The sequence below is a fragment of the Tinamus guttatus genome, unplaced genomic scaffold (genome assembly GCF_059628265.1).
Source record: "Tinamus guttatus ecotype Peru unplaced genomic scaffold, ASM5962826v1 Tinamus_guttatus_pri_ptg000410l, whole genome shotgun sequence".
NCBI lineage: Eukaryota > Metazoa > Chordata > Aves > Tinamiformes > Tinamidae > Tinamus > Tinamus guttatus.
Genome location: NW_028288944.1, coordinates 542202 through 556656, shown reverse-complemented (window position 1 = coordinate 556656; position 14455 = coordinate 542202).

Genomic DNA, 14455 nt, shown 5'->3' with positions numbered 1-14455 from the left:
ACACTGATCAGGTCCCCTCTCAGCCTTCTCTTGCTGACTCGTGGTTAACCTGTGGTCCCTCATGATCTCCAGGTCCTTCCCTGCTCTCCAGCTGGCTGGCCTCAACCTGCACTAGTGCATGGGGTTATGCCTCAGGAAGTTTAGACTCTTAACATTTCTCTGCTGAACTTTAGGAGGTCCCTTCATTTTCTCAGTCTACCCAGATCACCCTGAATACCAGCACAACCTCCTGGGGTATTGACCAGTATGGTTCACAGTTCTGGTTTACCTGCAAAAATATTGAGGGTGTGTTTTGGTCCTACCATCCAGGTCATTAATGAAGATGTTAAACAGTGTTGGCCTCAGTATCTACCCCAGGAGACTGTACTATAATCTGGCTTCCAGTAGCAATATATGCCATTCATTGGAAATCTCCAAGCCCTATTTTCCAGGCATTTTTCAGTCCTCTTCACTGATCACTTACCTGGCCTGTACTGGACAGCACTAGCTTGTCTGTAAGGTTGATATGGGGTACCATGACAAGAGTACCATGACAACATTCACTGTACTGTCCTCATCCTTCAAGTTGATCATCTCATTGTAGAAGGCTATCAGGTTGGCTCAGCATATATTCCCCTTTGTAAAGCCATGATGACTACTCCTAGTCATCTTTGTGCCTTAAGTGCAAGATTGGCTCCTCTATTACCTTTCCGGGGATAAAGGTAAAGAATTTGTTCTCTTCCCACCTCACGAGTATCTCCCAAGCACCATGACCATTCAGAGAGAGCAGTAGTGGCTTTGTGCTGACATCAGCCAGCTCCCTCAGCACCCATGGGTGCACCCCGTCAGAGTACATGGAACTGGGCCTGCTTAGCCTGGAGAGGAGAAGATTGAGAGGAGATCTGATCAATATGTACAAATACCTGAGTGGAGGAAGTAAAGAGTATGCCTCCAAACTCTTCTCAGTCGTGGCCAGTGAAAAGACAAGGTTTAATGGGTATAAATTAAAATATGGGCAGTTTCATCTTCACATGAGCTACAACATCTTTACTGTGATGGTGACAGAGCCCTGGAACAGGCTGCTCAGAGAGGTTGTGAAGTTTCCTGCTTTGAAGCTCTTCAAAAAGCGCCTGGATGGGACCCTGTGCAATGTATCCCTCCTTGAGCAGGGGGGTTGGACTAGATCTCTAAAGGTCCCTTCCAACCTCAACCATTCAGTGATTGTGTGATTGTGATTCACAGCTGGAGTATTGTGTTCAGTTCTGGGCTCCACAGTACAAGATGGATGTGGAGCTGCTGGAGAGAGTCCAGCGCAGGGCTACAAGGATGATCAGGGGCCTGGAACATCTGCCCTATGAGGAGAGGCTGAGGGCGCTGGGCCTGTTCAGCCTGGAGAAGAGAAGGCTGAGAGGGGACCTGATCAGTGTCTATAAGTACCTCAAGGGAGGCAGTGAGCAGGATGGTGCTGGTCTCTTTTCAGTGGTGGCCAATGACAGAACTAGAGGAAATGGCAACAAACTAAAGCATCAAAAGTTCCAAGGAACTTAAGGAAAAAATTCTTAACAGTGAGGGTGTCAGAGCACTGGAACAGGCTGCCCAGAGAGGTTGTGGAATCTCCTTCTCTGGACATCTTCAAAACTCGCTTGGACGCAGTCCTGTGCCTCGTGCTCTAGGTGACTCTGCGTGTGCGGGGGGGTTGGACTAGATGACCTCTAGAGGTCCCTTCCAACCTTAAGCATTCTGTGATTCTATGATTGTATGTCTTATGTATATTCACTTTGTTAAATGCTCCCTAACTTGCTTATCTTTCATCAAGAAATGTCTGCTTTGCTCCAGACTTTCTCTCTGGTCTCAGGCTAGGGATTTCTGAGTGACAACCTTATCAGCAAAAACTGAAGAGGTCATTTGATAGCTGTATCCTTGCTTGCCACTGCCCTAACATATTTTGCAGCAGGTCAGTGTCCTAGGAAGACAGGAGGCCCTAGCCCTGCTTTTGATCTCTAAGTACTTAAGCATGCCCTCCTTGCCAGTATGATTTTCAGATGGGTTTTGCTTTCCAAACCCTGTGCCTGCAGGATTGGACAGTGCATGAATGCTTCCACTTGCATGTCTGGATGGATCACTCATGACTTTGGAGAAGATCTCTTTTGATTACAGTCCCTCAACTGTAACTTTCTAGAGCATAAGGGCATTTAAAAGCTGCAAAAAATTATAAAATAAAAGAAAATAAAAAAAACCTCGGTCACTTTAGTCACTTATTTTATTAACAATCCAAATAAAATCTACTAAAAGAAATTATTTACCACCAACAGTTATTAATCCTGGAATTCCTCTTCTTCAGATACATAAGTGAGATATCTATAGGTCTTAAAGGAGTTTACACTGCATTCCTTTCAGAAGTATCCTTAAACTTACACATATATGCTCGTATGTATATATATATACATGTATATATATATAAAAGAAGTGTTTGGAGGCAGTTGTCTGCCCTGCAGGCTCTTTTCTCTTTATGGGCAGCCTTTCTTGCCCACTCGCCAGTGCTGTGCCCAGGGCTGGTCACTGACGGAGATCCTCTCCTGGCAGAGCGGTGGAAAGTGAACAGCCTCAGAGCTCGACTCCTGTAGGGCTGTGGAGAAGAAAGCAAGGTGAGAGCAATGAGTGAGGAGAAAGCCAAGCTGTGAAAGCAACTGGCAGCCCTGTGCTGCCTGAGCCATCTTCTCTTTCCCAGAAAGCATGGGAGAGAGTTTGAGGCAGGGGGCAGAATGCTGTTGCCCAACAGAGTGGCAGTTGTGTTCGACTGTGCCAGAGGTCCCCTGCAGCAGGCTGTCCAGGGCTGAGCGGTACCAGGGCTGGTCTGTGGCAGGACCGCAAACAGGGGTAGCAGAGCACCCATCATGGTGGCTGTCCGCATGGAGACAGCAGCAGGAAGGGACAAAGGGAAGCTGCACCTTGGTCAGGTGCAAGATGACCTAGCAAGCCATGACTTGGGGATGATGGAGCAATGTGTTGCTGCTCTGGCACCCAGGACACCAGCACAGGTGTTTGCAGCCGTGGTCCTGCTGCCTCGAAGGAAGGGGCTTGTGTTCCCGGAGGACCAGTAGACTGGTGTGACTGTCCACGTGCGCGCACAGGTTGTGGGCAGCCTCCACGACTTACGCGGTGGCCTCCTGTCGTCCGCTCCGTGCCTGGCGGCTCCCTGCCACTCCCACCACCGATCCTGCCATGCCAAAGGGGAGAGCAGATGAAGGGCAGGCAGCTGTGCTGCTCAGGCTGCTGGGCCTGGGCCAGGTGCCTGTCGCTTGCCCCATGCTGACGCTTGGTGGTGACAAGCAGAGGCAGCTGCACAGGGCAGGAGGCTGCCAGCATGCCCCAACCCTTCTCTTTCTCCTGCTGTTTGTGCCCTGCAGCAGCTGGCGTGCTCGCCCAGCATGGAGCCCAAGGTGTTGCTGGCCAGGAACAGGCAAGGGCCATGGTTGTGCCTACCTGCTGAGTCTTTGTGTCCTGCGTCTCTACTAGGAAAATGGGCTCCAGAAAGCCACCGCGGACACTGCCCTCAAACCGCCGGATGTGGCGAGGGTGGGGGATGTGGAGCACCTCCTGGCTCCTCCTGGGCAGCTGTAGCTGCTGGCTTGGTGCTGCTGCCAATCTGCTGGGAGAGGGCTCCCGGTGGAAGACTCTCCCAAAGGTGTCGGGGCTGCAAGAAAAGAGAAGGCCCGATGGCCCATGCTGGCAGGGGCCAAGGCAGTGACACCTGTCTGGGGCTTTGCCCATGGTATCGACCATAGCTGCCGCCTTCAGGAGCTCCTCATGGCCAGAGCAGCACAAGGCGTAGCACCACCTACTAGTCCTCGGGAGACAGCTTCTTCTTCCGTTGCACGCCCCGCTCAAGCCCTTGGTAGCACCGCCGGGTCCGGGCATTTAGCACTGGACGAGCTGGGTCCGGGCGTCTCGGGGGTGGCCGCGGCACGCGCTTTATGTGGCCTTGCAGGCCCGCAGGCGCAGTAATGGCCATGCTGGCCACCAGTGCACCCGGCCTCCTGGTGTGAGCCATCCTGAACGGCGGCTAGCCAGGAATGCCGGCTCAGCGGGGCGTGCGAGGCAATGTGCTGAAGAGCCCAAGGCTTTGTGAGCTCACCAGGGCGGGGGGCTGCCGGGTGATTTTCAGATGGGCTTTAGCTCCCCTAACCCTGTGCCTGCATGTTTGGAGTATGTGTCACTATTCCTCCTCCTTTACTCCTGTCCCTCCTTCTGTCACTTGTCTGAGGCTTTTGGATGTTTGAGTTCAGTCAGGAGCTCCTTCTTGAGCCCTTCAAGCTTCCTGCTGCCTTTGCTTGACTTGCGTCTTGGGATCTATCATTCATGATAAGGAAATTCATGCTTGTTGAATGCAAAATCTTCACTGCACACTGCCACCAAGTGGTTGTGTTTATGCAAATCCCTCATAAAGTCGTACACCAGAGCTCAACAAAATAAAACCTTGGTATGATCTGAGACAAACACCAGTGACAGAAGATAAGGAAAAAAAAAGGCGAGGGGAGAGGGGGATGGATGGATTTCTGAAAATCTCAGAGCCCTCAGAGTTGTAGTATTCATGTATTTAGGGAAGTATTTGGAACCACACTGTAGTTTTTGGATCCTACACAGCTCTGCAAACAGATTTGCTCCGCCATATTTCTTTTCACAATGTGCAAAACCTTTCCAAAACCCAAAGAGTATGGATTTTCTGAGCAGTGCTGACAACTCTTTAGTAATGAAGCCAAGGAAACCCTGTAGAAGGTACAGTTCCTCATTTCAGTCCCTCATAATACCGGTGGTAACGGAGAGAAAAGTCACAGAGATCTATCTCAGAGAGACATCCAAAAGACCTACACCAGGCACATCGGTGTCATCAAGGATAATTTTTACACAGTGCAGCAAGTATGCGGTTGCTAATCATGCTGAATGGGACATCCAGATTATGGTATCAGATGAACTGCTGCTTCCCTGCAAATATGAACATGGTTTTGAAGTCAGAAAGATTTACTTTTCCCATTTTATGGAAGAGATGGTAAGACAGAGCAAGGCAAACCTTTCTCAAGTCTCTCAGTGAGCTTGTGGAAGCTATCCCTGAGCCCTGCTGCAGAGTAAGGCTGCCTTACCTGCATGTTAACTTCCAGATCCCAGGACAGCAACGTAAGCTTCCTATCCTACCCACAGAACCTGGCTAAAGGCAACCACTGCTCAGAAAGGAGTGCAGTTCTCTTTACTGTTGACTACAAATCCTCCTCTCCCTGCCCTGGCCTCAGAGATTATGGGGTATACTTCTGCAGCAGTACTGATGTCTCCAGACTTCTGGGTACCCGGAGCAAACTCAGAGGGGGACTGAGCATAGCACAGTAGTGTTTACACTATGACTTAATTGCATCTTCCTATTTGAAAAAAAAACGACAAACCAATCCCTATCCAGATATAACCTTTAAGTTTTCCTGGCTTATCTTTGTTGAGGTTGCACGGCCAGGTGCACAAAGAAGCCAGAGAGTGAGAAAAGGCTGATCCCAGATTTCTTAGCTCTCTGTTGTCTGGTGCAACTCTTTTTGGAAAGGGGGACTGTCTAGCACAATGCATTCCTATTTTATTACAGACCATGTTCTTTTCCCGATCACCCTATCAGTGTCTGTGCTGCCAGAATGCATGCTTATATTGCACCTCAATGTTTTTTTTATGTTCTCCGGTATTCTTAAGTGGTCCAGAACTTGTGGCACACCAGTGTGTGTACTGTTTTCCAGGAAAGCGAATGATTTTGCCCTCAGTCCTTCCACAAACTGCACAAGGCAAAGCATTAAAAAGGAGACTATACTCAAGAGACAAACATCCTCCTTTTGAGTGAGAAAGTAATATGAAACTCTTTAACAAGATCAAACAACTAATCACAAAAGAGGCTTGATGGGATATTAGGGACAACGGTCTTCCCGAAGAAGCAGTTCAATGAGGATGATTGGCAGACAGTTTGTGAACAAGATGTGCAGTATTTGAGACTTCCTGGGTCCTTACAGAGATACCACCTTACATAAGCCATCTTGTTCCCATGGAGTCGGAGCGACCTTCCAGAGGATGCAGGAAAGAATCTGAAAACACAGCTGGTGATGGGGTAGCTGGAACCTGAAACGAACGGGATTATTTCAGAGACCTGCCGAAGCACCAGAATCAATGCTCTTGAGACCTATTCAGTTCAGTGTCAAAAGTCCTATTCCTTCAATGTATCTTAGAGTCAGTTGTAAAAGAGGAGAAACAAAAACTTTACCCACTTCAAACATGAGTATTTTACAAATGAGAAAAAGAGTAAGCAGAGGAAAGGTAGATCCATCCGTCTTGAAACTATTCACTCATATTTTGTCTCGTTAATACTTTCCTGGTATGTAACTTTCCATAGAGCTACATAAAACCATTGGGGTTCAATCATAGGGGGTCAAAGAAAAGGTTGAGGGTTCTGGATATCTGTGCTATGCAAACAATCAGAAAAAAAGCCAGTCAACTATCATATGTCTAAATGCATCCAGAAAAGCACCGGAATTTTTTGAAAGCCTGATCTCCTTCTCCACATGCACTCAAGTCAATTTCCTGTTGACTGAGATTTATTTCCTTAAAAGCCAAATAGTATGTCATGTATTAGCATATGTTTAGCTACTGGAGATTTCTTTAATGTTTTTCTACAAACTAGATATCAAGGGAATGTAAAGTGGATAGTTTACGGAGCATTTTTGTTCAGGGTGGTGGGCAGGAAAAGGAGTGCCAGAGAGCATAGAGTTTCGCTTGTGCAATCAGATATTGCCCCGACCCAGGTAGGAGCAAAGCAACCAGAAGACCTCAGTGAAGGGAGGAAAACAACCAGATAAACTATTACGGCAGGTTCTACAGAAGAAGGATCAGAGAGGCTTTGGTCAGCTTGCTGTATATGGGTCTTTTTTTCCACTCTATTGTTAAGTAGATGAAATAAGGCAGAGCAGGATAAAAAGGGATTAATTTTAACCATCTCTTCAACAGAGATGTTACGTTAACATAAGCTTCCTCAAAACAACAGATTGATGACACACAGAGGCATAAATGCCCCAAAGGTGTGGTTTTTATCCAAGTTATTAAGATTTCCTACTGGGGTTGTGATCACCAGGACTCCCTGATGCTGACTGAACAGGCTGGTTACCTCACTTGAGAGTTCTCCAAACTACACCAGCTGAAAGAAATGGAGAGCTGTGCCACGGTAGGCCTGCTGCAGAGCAGGCCTGCTTTGATTGTACTAACCCAAGTGAATTATGTCCTCCTTAGAGGGCTTGAATTTCATAGTTGAGACTTGTTGATATCATCATTCCCCTAGGAGGCTGCAGGGAAAACTTAAAAGATGGGAAGAAGCAGTTGGTGCTGGCAGAAGAGACGATTTTTAGACACAGATAAGGGGGGTTGTCTGAGGGACACAGACATGGCAAACATCAGGAGACCTCCAGATTTGTGCACATCACAAAGTGGGACAAGTGTGTCTTTGCCAAGAGGTTGGTCAGCCTGGCAAGGAGGACTTTAAACTAGGCAAGATGAGGTAGGGGGAGAGTGTGGAGGCCTGCTTCGGGAACAATAGTATGGGTGGTCCTGTTAGATCTAGAAGCCTGTATTTTAGAATGGGCGCTGAGTTTCATTTGTGAAGATAATGCCCTTAAGGCAAGCAATGTTTGCTTTGATACTGAAGAGGGTGTGTGCCATTTTGAGATCAACCTGCAGAGTAATAATAAAACCACACTAGTTTATGAAGGAAAGGATGTGTGTGTTTTAGAACAATGTGTAAATGCGGTTCAAGTAATGAAATTTACAACCAGAATATGTTTAATGACTCTGATACGTGTGCTTGTAATATAGTTATTATTAGAGGCTGTGATTTTGTGTATAAGCCACCTGTGTTTAGCAGTCAATTGTTAATTAGAAACTGTACCCTATATCATGGCATAAACCCAATTCTGCTCAGTAAGGATTTGTCACTTGTAAAAGAGACGTTAGAACGTGCGAATTTACACCAGCTGCTAGAACACGCTAAGCCAGAATTAATAATTCTGCTTACTACTGGATGAAGCAGGTGAGACACTACCTTGACGACCAATGAAAAGCCTGGATCTGGCTAGGCACCTCCTAGCACAGTCAAGGGTAAGACTGCATTGGCCTCTGTGTTTGCCACCAAGAAGAACCTTGAGCTCCGCTGTTGGCTGCAACCCATTAGGTGTGGAGTGGTGGGGACACATGCCATGCCAGACCTTAAGGTGAGTGATGGCCACCTCTCTCTGAGGGCCATTTAAGAGGTGAGTGTAGGCCAAGCAGCCGACTGTTGACATGAGTGACAGTTAGCATAAGTAACTGGTGATTTAACATCTCACCCCCAAATCATCGTAAGAAGATGCTGCTCTTGTGTGATTTAAGACTCTCTAAGCAGAGTAGAAAAGCCCTAAGGAAAGCCAAGGACCATGTCTTTAGAAGGATACAGAAAAGGAATAACACCATCTTGCTCATGAAACCCGGACAAGAAAATGGGAACATATCACAGCAATAAAATATTATTTGTGAGAATAACTAGATGGTAAAAAGTCATACAAAGTGCATTGTTGAATGGTTAGCCATGGCATAGGATTTTGCCTTGCAGAACCTTCATGGCTAAATCTCCCTGTTTACTGCCACGGCTTCTTTGGAAAAGAGTATTATCCACGACAACTGGTCTGAAAAATCAACTTCTGTGAACAGACTTTATCCTTGGGTTTAGACGGTTGGACCTGCACTTGCCCACCTCATGATTTTGATTCCTTGTTTAGTTCCTTGTGGTGTACAATTAATTAAGAGTGCAATACAGGGAATGTGGGTGGCAGTCATGTCTGAAGAAATGGATCAACCGACAATACATGCATACTTGTAGAACAGCCGTGACGCACCCGTAAGTCAAAGGACCGATTGTAGTGCTAGGGCCTGAACCCCAGGCTCAGGTAAGACCTACAGCTAAATACGGCTCTGCCTTTGCAGAAGTACACAGAACTGTAAATTGCTTATGCTAGCTTGCACACAGGCCTGCCTGACTGCTTATGTCACCCTGCACAGTTAAGGTGCACCTTACCCCAAGTCCTCTAGAACCCCAGGAGATCAGTCTGCTGGGATCCTTGCCAATGGATTACTGTGTCTATTTTAACCATTCTGGAAAAAACCAGTCCCGAGTCCAGAATGTTAATTTGTCACTGCCTGCCTATAATCATACAAGCAAAAATGCATCGGTATCAACTAATGCCTCAGTAGCCTTACTACCTGGGGAATTTCTTATCTGCAGCGATAGAGCATGGGGTGCTATTCCCTCCCACTTGCATGGAGGGCCTTGTAGCCTGGGGCGCTTGAAGCTCCTGACGCCAAACATGTCATCACTACCACAGGGCAAAAAGATCGGCGCATGCATTTAATGACCGGTAGTGCTGAAGTAACTTTCTGGAATCCTGGTGAAATAATAGCTGCCATTGTGAAATGGCCCAGCCTACACCTCCTGTGACACCACCATCTTTTTCCACTGATGGGGCATTAAACACACTACAGGTATCCCACACTCTCCGACGGGACAGGCAATTGTGGAGCGCGCCCATGGAACTTTAAAAGCCATGTTACAAAAACAAAAAAGGGGAGCAAGGGATACTGTCCCCAAGAATGTATCAACAAAGCACTCATGTTTCGAATTTTTTAAATCGAGAAGACAAAGGCAAGTCGCCCATGCTGCGACACTTCTACCTCCCACAGACCAGCCCAGAAAACGCCTGGATAGAGGTCAAGGATCCTGGGTTGGGGAAGTGGGGAAAACCAGTACAGCTGAAAACCTGGGGACAAGGGTATGCTTGTGTTTCTGCAGATCAAGGACCGCAATGGGTGCTGGCACAATGGGTCCAACCGGCACTATCCTCGCCACCTGTGGACTTCTCATCGGGGGAGACCTAGCAATTCCTAGGCAGCCCAAGAACAATGTTTGGGAGTTGCCTCTGCTGCTCCTCATAATAAGCTTGCAAACCTTGGATGTTGACTTGCTAAGCAAAATAACGCTACTACGCTTGCTCTAGTGGGTCTGCTAGCAGATGTGGATTCAGTCAGCCACCTTACGGAGCCGAGCTGCAACTGACTTCTTGCTCATGGCACAAGGGCACGGGTGCAAGGATTTCGACAGCATGTGTTGCATGAACCTGTGTGACCATTCTGAGTCAGTCCATGAGCCTGCAGACCCTAAAACAACTAACTCGGAACCTGCGAGTGAATAATGGCTGGAATCCATTTTCAGGGCTTTGGCCAGAGCTTCGCCCCGGGTAAAGAAGGTGGTGGTGGTGGGAGCCATACTCCTTATTGTATTTTGGGGAATATTGTTCTGCGTTCTGTGTCTTCTCCAGCTGATACGCGTGTTGGTTATGCGCGCAATAAAGTAGGTCCTGGCAGTTCAGCTGAGAGATGGTGAGGAGACGCCAGTCAAGGAGTGAGAGACCAAACTACACACACGACCAGACTAGGAGTACCTTGAGCTGAAAAGACCATGGTCCAGTGAGCAAGTCCTGTTCTCAGGAACACCCTGCAGATGGGCAAAGAGACTGTGTGCAACATGAATAAGGCATACACGGCTTTGCTAGAATTTGATAAATAAAAAAGGGGGAGATGTGGAGGCCCACTTTGGGAACAATAGTATGGGTTGTCTTGTTAGCAGGGTAACCAACATAAAAGATGGCAGTGCAGGTGCTCTGTCAGCAAGCTCTGTCACAAACAAAGAACAAAACATCAACTGTACAACTGCTTCTAGAAGCTGATGTAATCCCTTAGGCTATTGGCTGTGCTTCTCACGCTTGTAGATAAATAAGGTACTATATCCGGATTATTTGCTATAAGTATGTATGCTGATGCTCTAATAAATGTCTTCTGGCTCACTACCTTGAGACCCTGCTCCTCAATATGCCCACAGGAGAGAGAGACGGCAGTCAGCAATACGCAGCTCAAGCTAGGATACCTCCTGCTGATACATGCAGCTGTGCAAGAGCGTACAGGAGTTGACTGTGGAAGATCATCTGGCACCACCGCATTGCCAGTGCACCAACACATGCAGCAAGTGGAATAAGCAGAAAGATACGGAGATCTGTGGGGGGTCATTGCTATTACAGAGGGATGCAGGGGTAGCTCACAAGATTTAAGTGCTGTCATGGATGGCTATGTGCCTTCTAGGAAAGACAGGCTGAGACATAGGCATGATGGCAGAGTTACTGTTTTTGTGAGAGGAGTGGGAGTATATGGAGTTCTGCCTATGGCTGGAAGAAGAGCAAGTTGAGCAGTGAGGAATAAAGGGCAGGCTAAGACGTTCTTACTGGGGATGTCAATAACCCTGATGTATAGCTCTTGGAAAGACAACACAGCTGGGCACAACAGCCCTGGAGCCTGGGACCTGCTGCTTGGTCATTTGGAGACAGGGAAGGCTGAAAATCCGCAGGAGAGGCAACCAATGAAGTGCAGGGTGACCAGCACCCTGGTTTTCCTTCGGGGCAGTGCAACCATTGGGTGGAGTGAGGCGGCATCCCACGCCCTGGCCATAGGCTGCCGCCTATGAGTTCCAGAAGTTTCCAGGCAGGGGCGAGGTCAGAGCAGAGCTGCAGAGCACTGAGGGGGCATTGTCTTCCTCCCATTTCTGCTCTTGTCCAGAGGGACTCTTGTTCTCCTGAGGGGAAGGGGTGTGGACTGCATGGTCATTAAGAATAGCTCATTTTTAAATTACCACAGTCATTTCCACAGTCTGCCCGCAGTCTGGGCCATGATGGCATTCCCCTTGCAGTGCGCAAATGGCCCACAGTGATGACAAGAGACTTTGGGGCAGCATCCCTCCCCTTGCCCTACTTGCTGCCCCCTTTCACTGCTCTTCCTCTTCCTCCGCACACACTACAGCTCTCAGGAAAATAATTTCTAAATTTCTAATGCCATAAACATGGGCTGAGTGTGGCTTTCAATAAGCCAGATATGTTCCTGATTTTTTTTAGTTGCAGCCCCTGAAAAGTAAGTTACATCATCATCAGAGGCATTAACAGCTTCACAGTCGAGCAGGAAAAAAATCTTGTTAATCAATTCCTTTATTATGAATCCATTAAAAGCTATCAAAGAATTTACCATCTATTAATTCTGAAATTCCTCTTCTTGAGGCACATTACTGAGGTTTCCTCAGGATTTAGGAGATAAATGAGTCTAGGCCTGGTTTTTTTCAGAAGTACCCTTAAACGTATATACACATATATACATTTTTTTTAAAGGAGTCTTTGGAGGCAGTTTTCTGCCCTGCAGGCTCTTTTCTCTTTATGGGCAGCCTTTCTTGCCCACTCGCCAGTGCTGTGCCCAGGGCTGGTCACTGACAGAGATCCACTCCTGGCAGCGGTGAACAGCCTCAGAGCTCGACTCCTGTAGGGCTGTGGGAGAAGAAAGCAAGGCGAGAGCAATGAGTGAGGAGAAGGCCAAGCTGTGGAAGCAGCTGGCAGCCCTGTGCTGCCTGAGCCATCTTCTCTTTCCCAGAAAGAATGGGAGAGAGTCTGAGGCAGAGGGCGGAATGCTGTTGCCCAACAGAGTGGCAGTTGTGTCCCACTGTGCCAGAGGTCCCCTGCAGCAGGCTGTCCAGGGCTGAGCGGTACCAGGGCTGGTCTGTGGCAGGACTGCAAACAGGGGTAGCAGAGCACCCATCATGGTGGCTGTCTGCATGGAGATTGCAGCAGGAAGGGACAACAGGAAGCTGCACCTTGGCCAGGTGCAAGGTGACCTAGCGAGCCATGACTTGGGGATGATGGAGCAATGTGTTGCTGCTCTGGCACCCAGGATACTAGCAGAGGTGTTTGCGGCCATGGTCCTGCTGCCTCGAAGGAAGGGGCTTGTGTTCCCGGAGGACCAGTAGACTGGTGTGACTGCCCATGTGCGCGCACAGGTTGTGGGCAGCCTGCACGACTTACGCGGTGGCCTCCTGTCGTCCGCTCCGTGCCTGGCGGCTTCCTGCCACTCCCACCACCGATCCTGCCATGCCAAAGGGGAGAGCAGATGAAGGGCAGGCAGCTGTGCTGCTCAGGCTGCTGGGCCTGGGCCAGGTGCCTGTCGCTTGCCCCATGCTGACGCTTGGTGGTGACAAGCGGAGGCAGCTGCGCAGGGCAGGAGGCTGCCAGGATGCCCCAGCCCTTCTCTTTCTCCTGCTGTTTGTGCCCTGCAGCAGCTGGCGTGCTCGCCCAGCATGGAGCCCAAGGTGTTGCTGGCCAGGAACAGGCAAGGGCCATGGTTGTGCCTACCTGCTGAGTCTTTGTGTCCTGCGTCTCTACTAGGAAAATGGGCTCCAGAAAGCCACCGCGGACACTGCCCTCAAACCGCCGGATGTGGCGAGGGTGGGGGATGTGGAGCACCTCCTGGCTCCTCCTGGGTAGCTGTAGCTGCTGGCTTGGTGCTGCTGCCAATCTGCTGGGAGAGGGCTCCCGGTGGAAGACTCTCCCAAAGGTGTCGGGGCTGCAAGAAAAGAGAAGGCCCGATGGCCCATGCTGGCAGGGGCCAAGGCAGTGACACCAAGGCATTCTTGGGCTTTGCCCATGGTATCGACCACAGTTGCCGCCTTCAGGAGCTCCTCATGGCCAGAGCAGCACAAGGCGTAGCACCACCTACTAGTCCTCGGGAGACAGCTTCTTCTTCCGTTGCACGCCCCGCTCAAGCCCTTGGTAGCACCGCCGGGTCCGGGCATTTAGCACTGGACGAGCTGGGTCCGGGCGTCTCGGGGGTGGCCGCGGCACGCGTTTTATGTGGCCTTGCAGGTCCACAGGCGCAGTAATGGCCATGCTGGCCACCAGTGCACCCGGCCTCCTGGTGTGAGCCATCCTGAACGGCGGCTAGCCAGGAATGCCGGCTCAGCGGGGCGTGCGAGGCAATGTGCTGAAGAGCCCGAGGCTTTGTGAGCTCACCAGGGCGGGGGGCTGCCAGGGGACACAGATGAGTCAGGCATGGAGTGTCCAGCATCTCTGGCCCCTACAGGTTGTCTGCTGGATGATCATGGTTGGCAGGAGCCGCATGGGCTGGCTGCAGGCAGGTGTCCCCAGTCATGACTTTTTGCATCTCAGAGGAAGGCTGCAGGTCACCACACCACCATGCCACTGCAGATCTGCACAGAGCAGGGCTAAAGGGGCTTTTTGCCGTGGAACCATCTGTTTCTCTTTGGAGCTAATGGTGGAGAAGCTCATGACCTGAAGGATGAAATTACGAAGAGGGGCCCTTGGAGATGTGTCAGTGCTATTGCGCTGCTTAAGCAGATGCCTTGGAGCCCACTGCCAAGGATTCTTACCTGAAAGAATGGGAATAACTGCATGGTTGTAGTCTGTACTACCTGCTGGATCAGTCACTCTCCCAAGTGAAAAGCTTTCTAATTAGATGGAGCTTCCTGGCTTTTCATGTGTGCGTACTGCATCTTGTGCTATCA